This window comes from Adiantum capillus-veneris, chromosome 10 (assembly GCF_014529385.1).
Source record: "Adiantum capillus-veneris isolate H3 chromosome 10, ASM1452938v2, whole genome shotgun sequence".
NCBI classification, from domain to species: Eukaryota; Viridiplantae; Streptophyta; class Polypodiopsida; order Polypodiales; family Pteridaceae; genus Adiantum; species Adiantum capillus-veneris.
The window spans coordinates 44,581,889-44,598,893 of record NC_140940.1 but is presented as its reverse complement, the minus strand read 5'-3'; the positions used below and the strand labels follow the sequence as shown (position 1 = coordinate 44,598,893).

General features: G+C 40.5%; 1 pseudogene; it reads left to right on the top strand.

The window, feature by feature from the left end:
* The first annotated feature begins 16,516 nt into the window (after positions 1–16,516).
* LOC147448766 (uncharacterized) lies at positions 16,517–17,005 on the top strand (annotated as a pseudogene).

Genomic DNA, 17,005 nt, shown 5'->3' with positions numbered 1-17,005 from the left:
GCACTCTTTGCCCAGGTGTCTCCCTCCCCTCAAAGCTAAACAAAATGCTATGGACGTCTGTAACAGAACACTGCTACGTTGTTCACTCTCTCCCTCAGGATCAATATCGACCCTCACCCTGTGAAACACGAGTCTTCAACAATTCCAACACCTGTGTGCGCCTGCTTTTCGGCAATTCTATTTTGGTTTCAATATTAATCTACCTAGCCTAGAACCTGCGCAGGAATTGTTCCATGATTTAATTAAATGTCCCATCGCTTTGATAAGACCACACTCAAAGAGACACTGAACCTAGGACACATCACACCCTGCTAAACCAATGCTCTAATGTTGTAGGCACTAGCAAGCCCAATCTTTTTGTCAACTTTTTAATGGTGGATAAAAAAGTATTCAAAACAAAGGGCTTATACTGCTTGAAGATTGGATCGTGGGTCAAAAAGTATAGAAAGCATCGATGAGTATAACTACCAGTTTTATCACTTTTCCCATTGGGTGTCTTTGTAGAATGATCCCTTGGTGTTTTCAAGTTTAATATCTATCCCAACATTGGGTGTCATGTGCACCTAATCACGAATGAATAAATTGCCTAGTTTCAATGGGTTTTTAATGGGCTTACTAATGTTTTGTATTGGTGTAAGAACCCTAGGAGCTAGAGACCTGGATCCTCCACCCAACCGCCCGTACTTATAGGCTCTTCGCCCTAGGATCCCCTTTCCACACTGCTAGTTGGCCCGTGGCCGGGGTCCATGACCCCCCTTTAGGGTAGGGCCCTGCCCGTAGGACCCGCGTCCTGACATTACTCCCCACTTTGGAAGAGTTTTCATCCTCGAAAACACAAGTGGTGGTATCTTCATAAGAACACTAATGTTTTCCACCCTGGCTCCCTCATGGATCCAACGGTTTGTTGAATCGGAACCCGGTTCAATGAAATCAAGAATAACATCTTGATTTTTCACATTGTTGTCCCTGTACAACTGTCTTGGTTAACAGACCCATAACCAACATAATGTGAAGAGTCCATTTAAAATTCACTTGAGTATGTTAACAAGTTATCATAACTAAGAGGTGTCTAAGTGCATACCAAGGTTTCAGACTTTTTGGAGGTACTTGAATGTGCAATATAACCTTGGCTCATCTTTCCATGAAAGTACTATGTTGACCAAGTCCTTGACTTGCTATGGTTTCTTGCCAGTAGCCAACCGCATCAAAACTGATGATTAAGGTTGATAACTTGAGAATAATAGGCAGAGACTAAAACTAGCCGTAACATGCCTTTCATCATATGAAGCAAACTCCAAACTAGAAAGGTAACCGATCCAGTTGTTTCACTTCTTGTTAACGTATGCACTTTGCATATCCTTTAGCGTAAATAGAATGCTTGTAAACTGCCCATCCTACGCGGGATGAGTAGCAGTAAGAGTGAGGTGTTTTTCCCTAACCACTTACTGATAGTCGCCCACGACTGACGACAAACTATGACTCAATCATTGAGTATCCCGCCATATACTCGATATGGAATGGAGATAACCAACTAGGTTGAAAGCAGATTGGAGTTTGAAGCAGCCAATCACAAACACCCATACTCAGCCATCACCTTGTATGGCAGGGTGTAAACTTATACGAAATCTACAAGAGAGATTGCACTGGCAGTGCAAAAGGGTGCAGATAGAAGAAAGTCCATGAATTTGCACGCCGCTCCGCATAAATGTGTGTTAAACACTAGGTCCCATAACACCTAGTGTGCATGCATTTAACACAAACATATCCGAACCGCAATTCCATGACGAGACTTTGGACCATAATAGAATGTGACAACCCAGTCACATCTAGGTACCAACCATGGGACATTCTCATGAACATAGCATACTTAGCTATATGTAGAAACAATCCTCCGTTAAGGTGGTTTCAAAGCACTTGTAATCGTAACAAGTTTGTACTTAGTACCCTACAATTGTTGGCCACTGAAATTGCTCCTGATACTGTGTGCTCAAAATGGTCGAACCAATGGATACGACCAGCACCTAGGGACTTCGTCACGACACATTGGTAGAAATTTGGCGCCAGTGTCAGTCCCAGAGACTCATATTCTCCCCATGTGGAATATGTCTCAAACAAAGATATCAAGAAAAGTGACATCCATCAAGTACGCGATGTACTTCTGTGTGGAGGTAACTGCAAACACTCTGCGACAAGAGTGAGAGGGACCCTCACTATCATGCTCCACACAGGCTAAACTGAACGCCTTGAGTTCCTAGACCATGTTGTATCCCCTGTCACAACATGTGCCAAATTGAACCCTACATGTGGATTCGTAACATCATAGTGTATATTGGAGGCTACAGCCCAAAATACTTTGGTTTGACATGCCCTTGGCATGGCGCAGAAACATGCAAGCATATTTGTATGACTTGAAAAGACCAAACAATATTGCATTGGAACCCCTGGGTATTGCCTTCGCAATCAAAACCCGTTGGTTAGAATCTACGTAGTCAAACCCCTTGGTAAGACCCTGTGTAGAAACTACTCAACTAGCAGGTAGCGGTTATCAACATAGTCAACCGTATAGAATCTACGTAGTCAAACTCCTTGTAAGACCCTGTGTAGCAACTGCTCAACTAGCAGGTAACGGTTATCAACATATTCAACCGTATACATATTGATTGGAATCAATCAAAAAGTTGAATTTGTCCACTACCACGTGGTAGATTGCGGACTGCTTTCCTTGAAAGTGTAACGGAAATAGATCAAATTGAGATCCTCCCTGTCGATAGAGTGATTTAGCAATCACCCGCTGGGTCTTACCCCAAAACTATGTTTCCCTAGACACTCGTAGTGCTATAGAGAGAGTAAGAGATCCCCACAAGAGAGATGCCTAGCCCTTATGGACAGCCATGCTGTCTCAACTGCTTGCTGCATCTGTAAGAGATCCACACAAGTGAGATGCCTAGCTCTTATGGACAGCCATGCTGTCTCAACTGTTTGCTGCATCTATACTCTGCGTTAGAGATCAGTTGATGTGAGAAAATAGATTCGAGTGTTGCACCAAAACATGTTGTGCTTAAAGAACACCCAAAATATCTAGAATGGCGAGACTCTTGCTTGGCCATTAACATCGATGGGGACTTCACTGAGTAGATATGTTCAAGATGAAGAAAAATCACCCAAGAAATGTAAGCATTGGGATCTTACCCTAGGTCTAACAATGGCTCTTAGCCTGTGTGGCTCATAGCCCTTATGACAATAACAAATTAGTAATCAATCGAGGAACTGATAAAGACGAATTGGAGGGGCATCTTAGCCACTTACTAGCTGAGAGTTAGAGCACCTTGGCTCAGGCTGACTCACGAACAAAACATGTAACAAAATATTCTTAAAAGTTTTCATTATTCTTCTAGAGAAATAAGAAAGAGAGAAAAGAAGAGCATGTTGGGCTGAGGAACTTTCCTTGAACGACTATGACGTGTATAGTTGATTGCCATGCTCTTGTGCATCTTATGCCAAGCGTGCAGCTTATCCTATAAGCATGCAATGGTTTTCTGTTATGACTCTCTCATTGAGAGAGGTAACAGGAAAACACAATCAAGTCACAAAGTGACCTACTTACCATATATGTGGTTGTGACAACCCAAAAATCATGGTAAACAATCCAGAACTTATCTTGTCCTTGACAAAGTATCTGGTGTTATAGTGGAAACATGTTTCATGAGGCGGTAGAAGTGAATGCACCTAGCTAGCATGCCGTGCATACAGAATTTGAAGCCCTTGGCAAAAAGTGATGGCCTCAAACGTGAGAGACAAAACCGTAACTGCCTTGCACAATCTAAACTGGTCGGGATTCTGTGAGCTGAGATCCCCTATTTTGCCAGTTCCCTGAAGCCGTGCTTCCTATAAAATTGCCAAAGCACTTTGCTTTGCACAATGAAAGTAATTGTGAAGTAAAGTGAAAACAAAAAAAAAAACTTAAACTTGGCTAACCTGGTCATTGTTGCTGCAACCAGGTGTCATGAATTTTGGAAGGAAAAACTCATTCCAAAATGGCTTATAGCCGTATCTGCCCAGACACCGTCGTATATCCTATACACCCGCCTGGTACATAATGAAATAACCTGCAATATGAATTAACCTGCAAACACCTTGCCTATGTCTTCGCAATTTTGTATGCTCATAGCATATGCCAACCGCGCGAAGTCACCACATACCCAAGCTTCACACATGAACCAACTCTCCAACATAAGGAGTAAGAGACATAGCGCCTAGCCTAGTCTCATCCAACGTAAGGAGTAAGAGACATAGCGCCGAGCCTAGTCTCACATTGGACAAGCCTTATGTGTCTAACCTTACTCATGCCCTGCCCGTAGGACCCGTGTCCTGACATTGCACAAGTAGGTAGCACAATCTAGTGTCCTTGCATCGTTCATGCCATCACCATGCCATGCATGTGACGCATGCTTTGATGCCTTGCATACCTCAAGCGCTGCTTGATAACTGCCTTTGAGACATGTGTGTATGCCCTGCACACCTTTATGATCTCCTAGGCATGCTTACTGTCGTTTAGGCAAACATGGTGCCTGCTAGGCACACTTTTTCTGCCTCCAAGACATAGGTGCTACCTCCAGGATGGCCCTATTATCGGTTAGGCATAAGGGTACCTCTTAGGCTTACCTATACCCTAGTGCGTCCCACGCATAAGGGTTATAACGTGCCTCAATCAAGTCAACAACATGCTCTAAGATATGACACATGACTTGATCTAGTAGACTAGAGAACATGCAACCACTAAGGACATCCCCGCATCATGCTACCAAAGCCATACCCTATCAAGCACACATGGTTATGCCCCCTCCGTGAGAGTCAGGTCCATGTCGTACATGTAGGGGAGAAGCCGTGACACACATGCAGTGTATTCCGAAGTAATTTGACACACACATCCATCTACTACGACTCAACCAAGTGTTCTATCGTAAGCATACCATATCAAGCATACAAGGTCGTATGCCTTCTCTAAGGGCATTCCATGTCGTGAATGATATCAAAACATCTAATGTACATTGTACTTGCAGTCTTGTGCAAAGTTTGTGTACCCCAAGCAACACATAACCGTCTCTACGACGACTCAAGCATAACTGCTTATGTCAAATGCATACGGGAAAGAAGAAAACATAAAATTAAAAAGTTACCATGGCTTCGGGTTTCCTCCCGCAATCAAGCATGTCGGAGCGTGTGCATATGAGCTCCGCAGACCATATTTGCATACGACATCTCAGCATGTGAGCTCGTCCCTCAATGCAAACAGTCCGCGCAAAGAACGTACGACGCCTCCCGGCCACGTTCCCAGAGCTTGCGAGTCTTCGGATGCTTGCCTCTAGTCCTTCGGTGCTTATCGTTGGGCCCTCTGCCCGTGTGTGATCGCCCTTGCATGGCCAAGTTTAGGGCTTGAATTTTTTTTTTATAAAAAAAATAACCTGTAGCTTGCATGGCGAGTATGGCGGCAGTAGACTGCGCGTTCAAGAAGACCGACGGGGCCATCGATACAGGCCATACCCTGACACATCCCCATGATGAAATTTACCCCCCACGGCAGCGCGAAGCCATCCCCACCCTCTGCGTTCAGATCCGAGCAGGTCGACTGCGGCTTCGTCTTGTGTGTAAGGGTTGCTTCCCGCGGCCTGCTTGTCGGCTCCACTGTCGAATCAAGGGACTATAACCACGCCATGACGACTTGACGACCATCGAGAGAGAGAGAGAGAGAGAGAGAGAGAGAGAGAGAGAGAGAGAGAGAGAGAGAGAGAGAGAGAGAGAGAGAGAGAGAGAGAGAGAGAGAGAGAGAGAGGGAGAGAACATGGAACCAAGTATAGCAAGGCTTCCTCTCCTCCGCAAGGCTTCCTCCTCCTCCACCATAGCTCCTCCATGGCTCTCCCCTCCCCCTGAGCTCTGATACCAATGTAAGAACCCCAGGAGCTAGAGACCTGGATCCTCCACCCAACCGCCCCTACTTATAGGCTCTTCACCCTAGGATCCCCTTTCCACACTGCTAGCTGGCCCGTGGCCCGTGGCCGAGGTCTGTGACCCCCCTTTAGGGTAGGGCCCTGCCCGTAGGACCCGTGTCCTGACAATTGGCATCGTTATGTATGAGAGAATCAGCAATATGTGTGTTTGTGTGCATGCTAGCACACACACACACACACACAAAGAGAGAGAGAGAGAGAGAGAGAGAGAGAGAGAGAGAGAGAGAGTTTCAAACTTAAAATTTAGGGAAAATAACCAAAATACCCCTCTAATTTGTGGAAATTCCCAAAATACTCCTCAAATTTCAAACTACTCCCAGTATGTATTTTGTCATAAATTCTTGAAATGCCCTTCAAATTTCCCAAATTTTTCGACATGCCCATGGTTGTGAGTTTCTCCAAAAAATAAAATTTTTGCAAGTTTTCATAAGCAGACTGATTGTCTATCATACAAGATGCAAAAACTAAAATTTTGGTTGGTAATGTAGGTTTTGGAGATGAATTGCTTTATTATTTTTAGACAATCGCCTTTTTTGTGAGGTAATTCGTGACAACTTACATTGCACTCGAAACACTCATAAACGGATCTCAGTTGTCAAAAAGGAAGAAAGATTCGAAATCTTGAACAATCCAACCAAAATAGATACAAGGATATTTTAAGAATATTTGAAGTTTGAAGGGTATTTTGGGAGTTTCCAGAAATTAGAAGGATATTTTGATAATTTTTCCTAAATTTTACTATAGTCTCGTCTTCTTGGTAGCAGGCCATGTGATTTATCACCTTTTTTTCTCTTGTTTAATGTTTTTTTGCTGGGAGAGGTTAGAGTTAGGTTGGGTTCACAACGGGCTTGCCCGCCATGGTGGTATATTGCAAGTGCCTGGCAAATTCCGCTGAGAGTGAGCGCCACTTAGATGTATTGCATAAGCAGCTCAAACACCCAAGAGCATAGTGAAGCTTCTGGCCTACCCACCCCGCCCATGCGATGAGCATTCTTGTACAACAAATCAACATGTGTGTTTGCTTGTCTGTTTGTGCAGCGTACGCAGTGGGCAACAGGGGTGTGTGAATTCAAAGAGTGGACTACTCAAAAGACCATGCATTTGATGGTGGAAAAGTGAAGAAAGAGTCTATGTCAAGGCAGTCTGAACGCGCCCTTAGATATAAAGGTATCTTATAAAAATTGCCACCTTAGTAGCATATCTTTTCAGGTGTGCTATGGGGAGAGGATAGTAGCGACATGTTACACATGGTACAAGCAACGGAATTGCTCTTCCCCCTCACAATGACATTGATTGCGAGTGTTATTGCCTTCAATAACATGTGTGTGTGTGTGTGTGTGTGTGTGTGTGTGTGTGTGAGAGAGAGAGAGAGAGAGAGAGAGAGAGAGAGAAAGGCTTTGTTGCCCTCGGTAGTAGCGTGCATGTCTAAAATCGAAAGCATCGAGAGAGACTCAGAGATAGAGAGAGTAAGCTCCAAAATTAGTAGTTTCTATTGTTTTCAAAACAGAAACTACTAATAGGGTAATATTATAAGGGCTTCCAAAAAACATATTCACTACATACGTAGTGCAAGTAGATAGTGTAGGGAAACTTCAAAGAGAAGAAAACACTAAAGGAAAAATAAAGTAGAAGAAAAACACAAATGCACCATTGTGAAGTCAGTCATCTATTTATATGGACATTTGACTTTCCACCTTCCTAGGTATCTTCATTTCCTAAACTCACCATTTACGTACGCACTTAAAAAGGATTCAAGGGGTGTTGGCCTAGTGGTAAGGTGAGGGGCTCTAAGCGCACCCACTATGGTTCAACATCTAAGACATGCGGGTGTGGGTGAGTGGGTGCAATCCTGTAACTAGTCGAAGAACGGCTAAAAAAGAGAAAAAAAGATGTTTTGAAAGGCTTTTCATTTTTTCAAGATTGGGGATACCTAATTAAAGACTTTCAAAGGCTGAAGGGAATCTCCTTGGATTCCTATTAAGAGCAAGTAGCCCAAGATGTGGGTGCTCTATATGACCCCTCAAAGTTTGAGGAGTTGCCTATTGTTTTAAGATTTTATTGGTTGTGTGAGGTCCCTGCCCCTTTTTGAGAGGAGCGGAGTACCTTTGATAGGTCTCCAATCCTGAGAAAGAAAAACCAATGTTATACACTTAGAACTTTAAATTGGTCAATTTCCCTATTAATCTCCTTGTTTTCAAAGAGAGTCTGTAATTTGAACCCTCGCCAACTCGGATTCGCACTTAGTGTTGTTGTTCTACATCTAATTTCTATACATCAAATATTTGCTAATCTTAATTAATCAAAAATTAAGTGTGTAAATTACGAGTGAAAGTTTAGGAATGCATTACTTTTATGCATGACATTTCTAATCCAATTCTAACTTCAATTCTATACTTCAACTAAATCAATTTTTAGTATTATTCAAAATTCTATTTAACCTAATTGACAATAACATTGGTGAATGAGAATTTCATCATGTATAATAAGAATATGATGAGTTCTCTTATGTATTAACTTTCAATTAACAATATATACGTTAATAGTGAAGATGTACTAACTAGAGAGAGTAGGTATACTTAGAGAGATTAGAGTAAGAGAAAACATACACACACATCTTTTCTAAAGTTAATTGAATCTTACTATCCATTAGAAAGATTAGAGTAAAAGAGAACACAGACACATACTTTTCTAAAGCTAATTGAATCTCACCAATCTATTAGAGAGATTAGAGTAAAAGATAACACACACACACACACACACACACACATATCCTTCTTAAAGCTAATTGAATCTTACTAATCTATTAGAAGATTAGAGTAATAGATAGCACACACACACACACACACACACACACACACACACACACACACACACATAACTAATTGAATCTTACTAATCTATTAGAGAGATTAAAGTAAAAGATAACACACACACACACACACACACACACATATCCTTCTTAAAGCTAATTGAATCTTACTAATCTATTAGAGAGATTAGAGTAATAGATAGCACACACACACACATAACTAATTGAATCTTACTAATCCATTAGAGATTAGAGTAAGAGATAGCACACATACACATAGCTAATTGAATCTTACTAATTTATTAGAGAGATTAGAGTAAGAGATAGCACACACACACACATAACTAATTGAATCTTACTAATCTATTAGAGAGATTAGAGTAAAAGATAACACACACACACACACACACACATATCCTTCTTAAAGCTAATTGAATCTTACTAATCTATTAGAAGATTAGAGTAATAGATAGCACACACACACATAACTAATTGAATCTTACTAATCTATTAGAGAGATTAGAGTAAGAGATAGCGCACACACACACACACATAACTAATTGAATCTTACTAATCCATTAGAGATTAGAGTAAGAGATAGCACACATACACATAGCTAATGTTAATTGAATGCTTGATTAATACGCACCTTATTAGTCCACTAGAGTTTTTGCTCTCTTACTGATTTGTGGACGTCTTCTCTCTAAGAGAAGTGGCAGCACTTCGTGAGCGCTATAAAGGCAATCTCTATGTCTAAAGTGTGAGCATGGATGCTCTATTTATAGCAGAAAGAAAAACGTCCAACTTTTAAAAAAAAAAATTTATTTTTATATTTTTTTTCCAAAAATCATACCCGCATTTTTGGTACCCTTGTGGTACCCATGAGCTTGACCACTTTGTCATTATCATCAAAAGATAAGGCCACTCCTTTCCATGTGATAGTGTGTCCCACTTTGTCCCCTCCTATGTGATCCATGTGCCTTCATTTGTCATCCCTGTGTATTCTTTTGTCTTTATAATTATTTTATTTATTTTCTTAATGATAATTTACTTTACATTTTTAAGTTAAACTTTACAGTAGTAAAAGAAAATTCTACAATCAGTAAATAAGTCTTGCAATAAGTTAGTTAGTGATTCATATAGCTAAACATGTCAGAATTTTGTAGCGTAAATTTTAATTTCTAGGTTTTCTCAACCTACGATTCATAATTTGAACTCAAATATCTTAAATAAGGAGTGATGGTTCAAAAAAATACAAATGCGTAATAGAACTTGTGTGCAATTTGAAAGTAGAGACCTTACAGGTTGTCTTCAATATTTTTTTCTTTTTTACAAAATGAGGAGGTGAGCTACCCGTCGAAAATTGCACCAAATCCAAAACATTCAAAAATCTTCAAATATCATTGGGCAAGTGTGGCCATCATAAATCAATGGGCTAGTTTGCACTCAGAGCAAGTGGGGATAGCTTAGTACCTACCTTTTTCAGAGCACTTTGCTTTGAAAATGTAGCGATTTTCCCAAAAAAGGTATGTTAATACTTATTGGAATTGAGCCCTTAGAGGGCATGAAATTCAAACTTGTTTGATTGAGGTTTTTATAGTGACGACAATAATGCCAAATACTATGACACCAGGGCCAAAAATGATGTCATGTGAACTTGTCGTTGGGAGTGACCCGCAAGACACTCTTGCAATGTTGATTTTTAGAAAGCGTGTTTGAGAGAGAGAGAGAAAGAGAGAGAGGTTTACTTCATAGGAAGTTTCTTCTACACTCAAGATACCTACAAGTTCCTTATGTTGCTCTCTCACATGAGAATGATTGCTATTCTTGACTAGGCAAGCCAATTTTGAAAATTAAAAAAAACTTGTTTTAGTACATGTAAGTTTCCTAGCCTTGTCATGTAGAAGCTCTCTGGAAATATTACAAGAAATCCATAGTAGTTTGGGGTACCCCCCACACAAGTGACGTAATCATTGGGAAAATTTGATGTGACTCTCCTATGACAAATCTCATACACTCACACATGAAGGAAGAGGGAGTAACATTTGAAAATATAAATGCACCTCAACAGGGTGCAGTTAGTGGAAGGAGGAGGGTTAACTTCAAAACAATTATCCCATCTCATCTCATGTGGGTGCCCCCTTAGAATGCCTTTTAGGAGGTGACTATGTAGTATGGTCACCATATGCTATCAATTTGTGAGTCACATGTAACATCACATGCGCACCTTAAACACTTCAAATTCATTATTCTAGTATGTGACCCGCACGTTGCTACGACCAAGAAGTAAGGCTTAAAGCTTTTGGAGAAAAAATTTGCTTCAGCAACACTTTTTTTTTTGCATTAGGAGGGGTTCCTCTCTCTAAAATAGCATTGCCTTTATTCATTTCTTTCTAGCATTGTCTTTAATATGCAATAGCAATGTTTTTGTTTGTGTATACGACTGCTAGAAAAAAAACATAGGTTTAGTGTAATCCCACCTACAATTTTTGAAATTTGGGCCTACAAAACTCAAGTTTGAAGGCGAAGGATCGTATACCGGCAAGTACTTGAGAAAACCCAATTTTTAGTTTAACTCCACCTATGTCTAAATTCTAAATTTGAAGGCACAAAGACCTACAAAGCCTATAGAAATTTACTGCAAAAAACCTTCAAAAATATGCAATTCACCTCTAAAACTTCTCATTTTCAGATTTTCTAAGTTTGTGGTAAAGAGAATTGTGTATCCATCATCCAAAGGAACTAGCTTGGTTGGTTGAGTACTCATCATCCGTGACACGAGTCATGGGCTCAAGTGCGCCAGGCGACCCCTGCGCTCATAAGGGCGTTTGATTCGATTCACACGGGATATGTGTGATTGGAATAGAAAAGAGGATTGTGCATTGATCAATGCCGGAAAAATCTAGTTTTAGTGTAATCTCAACTAAAATTTTCGTGTTTTACCTCTAAATTATAAATTGAAGGCAAGAAAATCCACAAAGCCTAGAGAAATTTACTGGCAAAACCTTCAATTTACCTCTAAAATTTCTCTTATCTAGGAGCATGGTTAACAAAGAAAGTGATTTAGAGTAATTCCATATGCAAATTTTCCAAGTTTGCAGGAAAGAGGATTGTGTATCCTCAAAAAACCCAAGTTTAGCGTGATCCCAACTACAAATTTTTAAGTTTACCTCTAGATTCTAAATTTAAGGGCGAGGAAACCTAAAGGTTCAAATTCACGTTCATGGCACCCCACCATAGCAAGGAAGAGACGCCTCGCATCGGGGCGATTTGCACAATCCGCCTCACAAAGTGAGCACACATTTGTTTGCCTTCATTGTTAACCACATTCCCACCTTAACAACATTCCTACATTTAGAGGTGACTTAAAAAAAATTATACTAAATTTCTCCAGGCATTGTAGGTTTACTCGCCTTCCAATTTAGAAGTAAAATTAAAAATCTTCAACTCGGATTACACTAAATAGCTTTCTTTGTTAACCAATCTCTGAGATATGATAAATTTTAGAGGTAGATTGAAAGGTTTTACACTAAATTTCTCTAGGTTTTGTCTCTCTGTTGTTGTGGGAGCAAGATCTTGGTGGGAGATTTTTGCCTCTCTCTCTCTCTCTCTCTCTCTCTCTCTCTCTCTCTCTCTCTCTCTCTCTCTCTCTCTCTCTCTCTCTTCCACAATAATGCGTGAAAAAAACCTAGGTTTAGTGTATAATCCCACATATAAATTTTAAGATTTACCATTAAATTTGAAGGTGAGAACCTACAAAATTTAGAGATTTTTTTTTGTAAAAACCTTTCGATATAACATTTTACCAATTGCCTTGATGCTTGAGCGAATCGGCCCGATGCGAGTCAATATAGTCAGTTTATCTATTGCCCGATGCTTGAAAAAACCTAGGTTTAGTGTACAATCCCACATACAAAAATTAAGGTTTACAACTAAATTTTAAATTTGAGGTGAGAAAACCTACAAAATTTAGAGATTTTTTTTGTAAAAACCTTTGAACATAGTCGGTTTACCTTTTGCCCTGATGCTTGTGCAAATTTCCATGATGCGAGTCGAAATATTCAATTTATGTATTGCCGCGATGCTTGTACAAATCGCCTCGGTCGATGTGAGTCATCCCTTCTCAGCTACGGTTAACTGCCATAGACCATTGATTATCATGGAACGCGACTTTGAACCTTTCTTTCTGCTGCCTATGGGATCAAGATCTTGGTGGGAAATTTTTATCCCTCTCTCTCTCTCTCTCTCTCTCTCTCTCTCTCTCTAATGGTGAAAGCACTTATACTACTAAACCTCTGTTTGTCTCTTTGCCTCTCTCCATTTCTATGTCTTCATGCACTGGATACACAAGTGCTCTCACCCTCTCTTTCTCTCTTGAGTACTTCTAGTAGTGCTTGAAAAAACCCTAGGTTTAGTGTAATTACACCGGCGCATTTTGAGATTTACTGCTAGATTTTAAATTTGAAGGTGAGAAAACCTACAAAATTAAGAGAAATTTAGTGTAAAACCCTTTCAATATAGTCAATTTACCTATTGTCCCAATGTTGGTGTGAATCATCCCAAAGTGAGTCATCCCTTCTCGTCTTTTGTCGACCACCATGAACGATCGGATGTCGTCCTCGAACCTTTCTCTCTACTGCAAGATCTTGGCGAGCGACTTTTGCCTCTCTCTCTCTCTCTCTCTCTCTCTCTCTCTCTCTCTCTCTCTCTCTCTCTCTCTCTCTCTCTCTCTCTCTGAGAACTACTTCTTAGTCTCTCTTTGTCTCACTTGAGTACTTCCAATAATGCTTGGAAAAAACCTAGGTTTAATGTAATCCCACCTATAAATTTTGACATTTACCGCGATAATTTTCAAATTTGAAGGAGAGAAACCTACAAAATTTAGAGAAATTTAGTGTTAAAACCTTTCAATATAGTCAATTTAACTATGCCCCCAATGCCGTTTGTGCTAGTCACCCTAATACCCGATGGCACTAAATTTTAAATTTGAAGGTGAGAAAACCTTTAAAATTTAGAGAAATCTAGTGTAAAAGACAATTTAACTATTGCCCTGATGCTTTGATGCTTGTGCTAATCGCTTTGATGCGGCTAAATTAATCTAAATTTCAACGTGAGAAAACCTATAAAATTCACAAAAATTTAGTGTAAAAACCTTACATATAGATAATTTAACTATTGCCCCAATGCTTGTGCTAATCGCTTTGATTTAGTGTAAAAACCTAAAATATATGCAATCTAGCTGTTACCCCATGCTTGTGCTAATCGCTCTGATGGGAGTCATCCCTTCTCGGTTGGCCACCATGAACCATTGCCTATCATCGAATGCAACTTCAAACCTTTTTCTCTATTGTCTAGCCGAGCAAGATTTTGGTGGGAGATTTTTGCCCCCTTCTCTCTCTCTCTCTCTCTCTCTCTCTCTCTCTCTCTCTCTCTCTCTCTCTCTCTCTCTCTCTCTCCCCCCCCCCTCCCTCCCCGAGGGAGAACACTACACCTTAGCCTCTATTTTCCTCCTTCCCTCTCTCTATCTGCATGCACCATCTTGTGTAAAAACCTTTCAATATAGTCAACTTACGTGAGGTTTTGAAAAACCTTTCAATATAACCAATTTACCTATAAAAGTTTCTTATATGCAGGTTTTGAAGTTTTTGGGAAAAAAGATTTTGAGCTCTCTCTCTCTCTCTTTCTCTCTTGTGTACAAACCTTTCAACGTAATCAATTTACCTCAAGTTTTATCAGAACCTTTCAATATGCTCAATTTACCTCAGTTTTTAAGAAAACTTTTGAGTGCTGACCAGTGACTTCCAATCGCTCTCTCTCTCCCCTTCTCTATCTTCTGTGTGTGACTGCTACCAAGCATCTCTCTCTCTCTCTCTCTCTCTCTCTCTCTCTCTCTCTCACACACACACACACACACACACACACACACACACACACACACACACACACACACACATTGCTTGGGATAGTGTGTTAATTTCTCTATACTGACATTGGTGCTACTGGTGTTGGAGCTAGGTCTGGTACTGGTGCTACTTGTGGACTGGTATTGATACTGGTACTATATTATACTAAACTAATACTGGTGCTATATATACACTGGTGCTGATGATACGTGTGTATTGGTATATATTGTACTTATATTGGTATTATAGTTGTAACATTTAATGGCCTACAAACTTGTGTGTAGTGGAAATTAGCATGAAAATAGTGGGCATTTCATTAGAATAGATTCCTAATGAGAATTACAAGAGTGCTTGGGTGGAGAGAGCAACAAAAAGCATAACACCTAGTTAGATAGCATCAACAATACTTTCAAAAGAGAGAGAAATTAAGCTATTGACAATAGTTGAGGACCAGATTTTCATGGAGCCAGTCCCCCCCCCCCCCCCAAAGGCTTTGTATTATGGTTTCTCCCATCAAGAGAGACATTGTACAATACAATTCTTTGTGTTCCTTCAAGACTAGTTAGTGCAATGAAGATGAAAGCTTCATGCACTAAGCAAAACACTTAGCAAACACAACATTAATTATCCCCGTTCTCAAACCCAAGACCTCACACACCTTCAAAGATGGTGAGAGCTAGCAGGGTATGAGAGTAGATTGAGAGGAAGAAGGAGTATCTTACGAGAAAGATGTACATCTCCTCACATAATCACTCATATTAGTATAGCTTAGCTTAGTAATTAGCTTGGTAGAGGAGATGAGCATGCATTGAAGCTTGGCTCTTGGTTGGATTTGCATCCACATGCCGAGAGTGTATCGATGTAAGCTTCTATCTCACAAGCTTGGAGTAGGTGATGAGCTCTCCATTAAAGCTTGGGAAGAGATAGTCTTCTCTTTCTTCACACATGAGATTCTGTGAGTGTGTGTGTGTGATAATGCCTTGCAAAAATCAGCCCCCTCTCTCTCTTGGGCGAGCCCTCTTGCTATTTGCTCTTCCTCTACCCTCATTGGGCCTCCCCAAGTCAAGCCAATGATTATTAAGCAGCATAAGTGATAGCCTTCTAACATGTGTCCCCCTTTCCCCTTTTGTGAGAGCTTTAGGTAATTTAATAATTCAACTAAACTCTCATTGGACCCCTTTGCCTCCTGGCCAATAGGAATCAGGCAAGCCATTGGGCTGTTGAATGCTCATTGGACCCCTTGGGAGACTGTCCAATAGTCATCTAGGAGACTTAATTCTCATTGGTTCTTTTATTAAGTGTTTTTAAATTTAATTAAACTAGATTTACTCTAGCCTAATTCTCATTGGTCCACCTCCAAGGCCATCCAATAGGAATTGGGCACACCTTGTGGGCATCGGGCCTAGGGAGCTGACACGTGTCCCTCATTCCCTTTGTGTAAAGGGAGCTTGTGTGTGTGTGTGTGGCTTTCTCTCTCATCCCCTACATGCTAGGCTCGCCCCCTCCTATGTAGGGATGTACAAAGACTTTTTGGGTCACACACAAAGCATCCAATTCCCCTAGGGTTGACCTTTGGACACAACCTTTGAATTTTGGAACCTTAGCATTTTGGAAGTCTTAATGGGATATACTCTATGTTCCACTTTTGTGTCAAATAAATGGAGCCTAGAGACACAAGGCTACATAGGTGCCAATGTAATTATAAGTGCAAGCATAGCTCTCTTGGGTATGAGCTTGTTAGTAGGAGGACATATTACGAGCACCTTCGTCACGATCGCAATGGGGATCTTCAATCAAGCATGAGTATTGGAAATTTTGAGCATCCCACCTCCAACTCTCAGCCTACTTTTGCGGTTGAGATTGCTCAAACGTCATCACATCAAGTACTTAGAAAACAATGGTGTTCATGCAAAGCATATTGCTATGGTGGAAGGTTTGTAGCTCCATCAACCTATAAAAGACATCAGGATGCTGAGGCTAGATATTGAGAAATAAACTCGGTATTTGGCATTCAAAGTATACACGATTCACAGTGTCAAGAAACCATTGTACCTACAAGCACAAACGAACTTCAATCAGAGTTGAATTGTCAAACTCTTGAATATAGTACTTTTGAAGCTATCGTAGATCAAAATCACGATCAAGGCTTTGAAGAGAATGCGCCTGCTATCTTCCATGGCTATGAAGCTCCTGCAATTGTTGAAGGTAGTCAAAACCTTGAAGATCATGAGAATGCAAGGACTCTTGACAATGAAGATCTTCTAAACAATGAGCAAGAACAACAATAG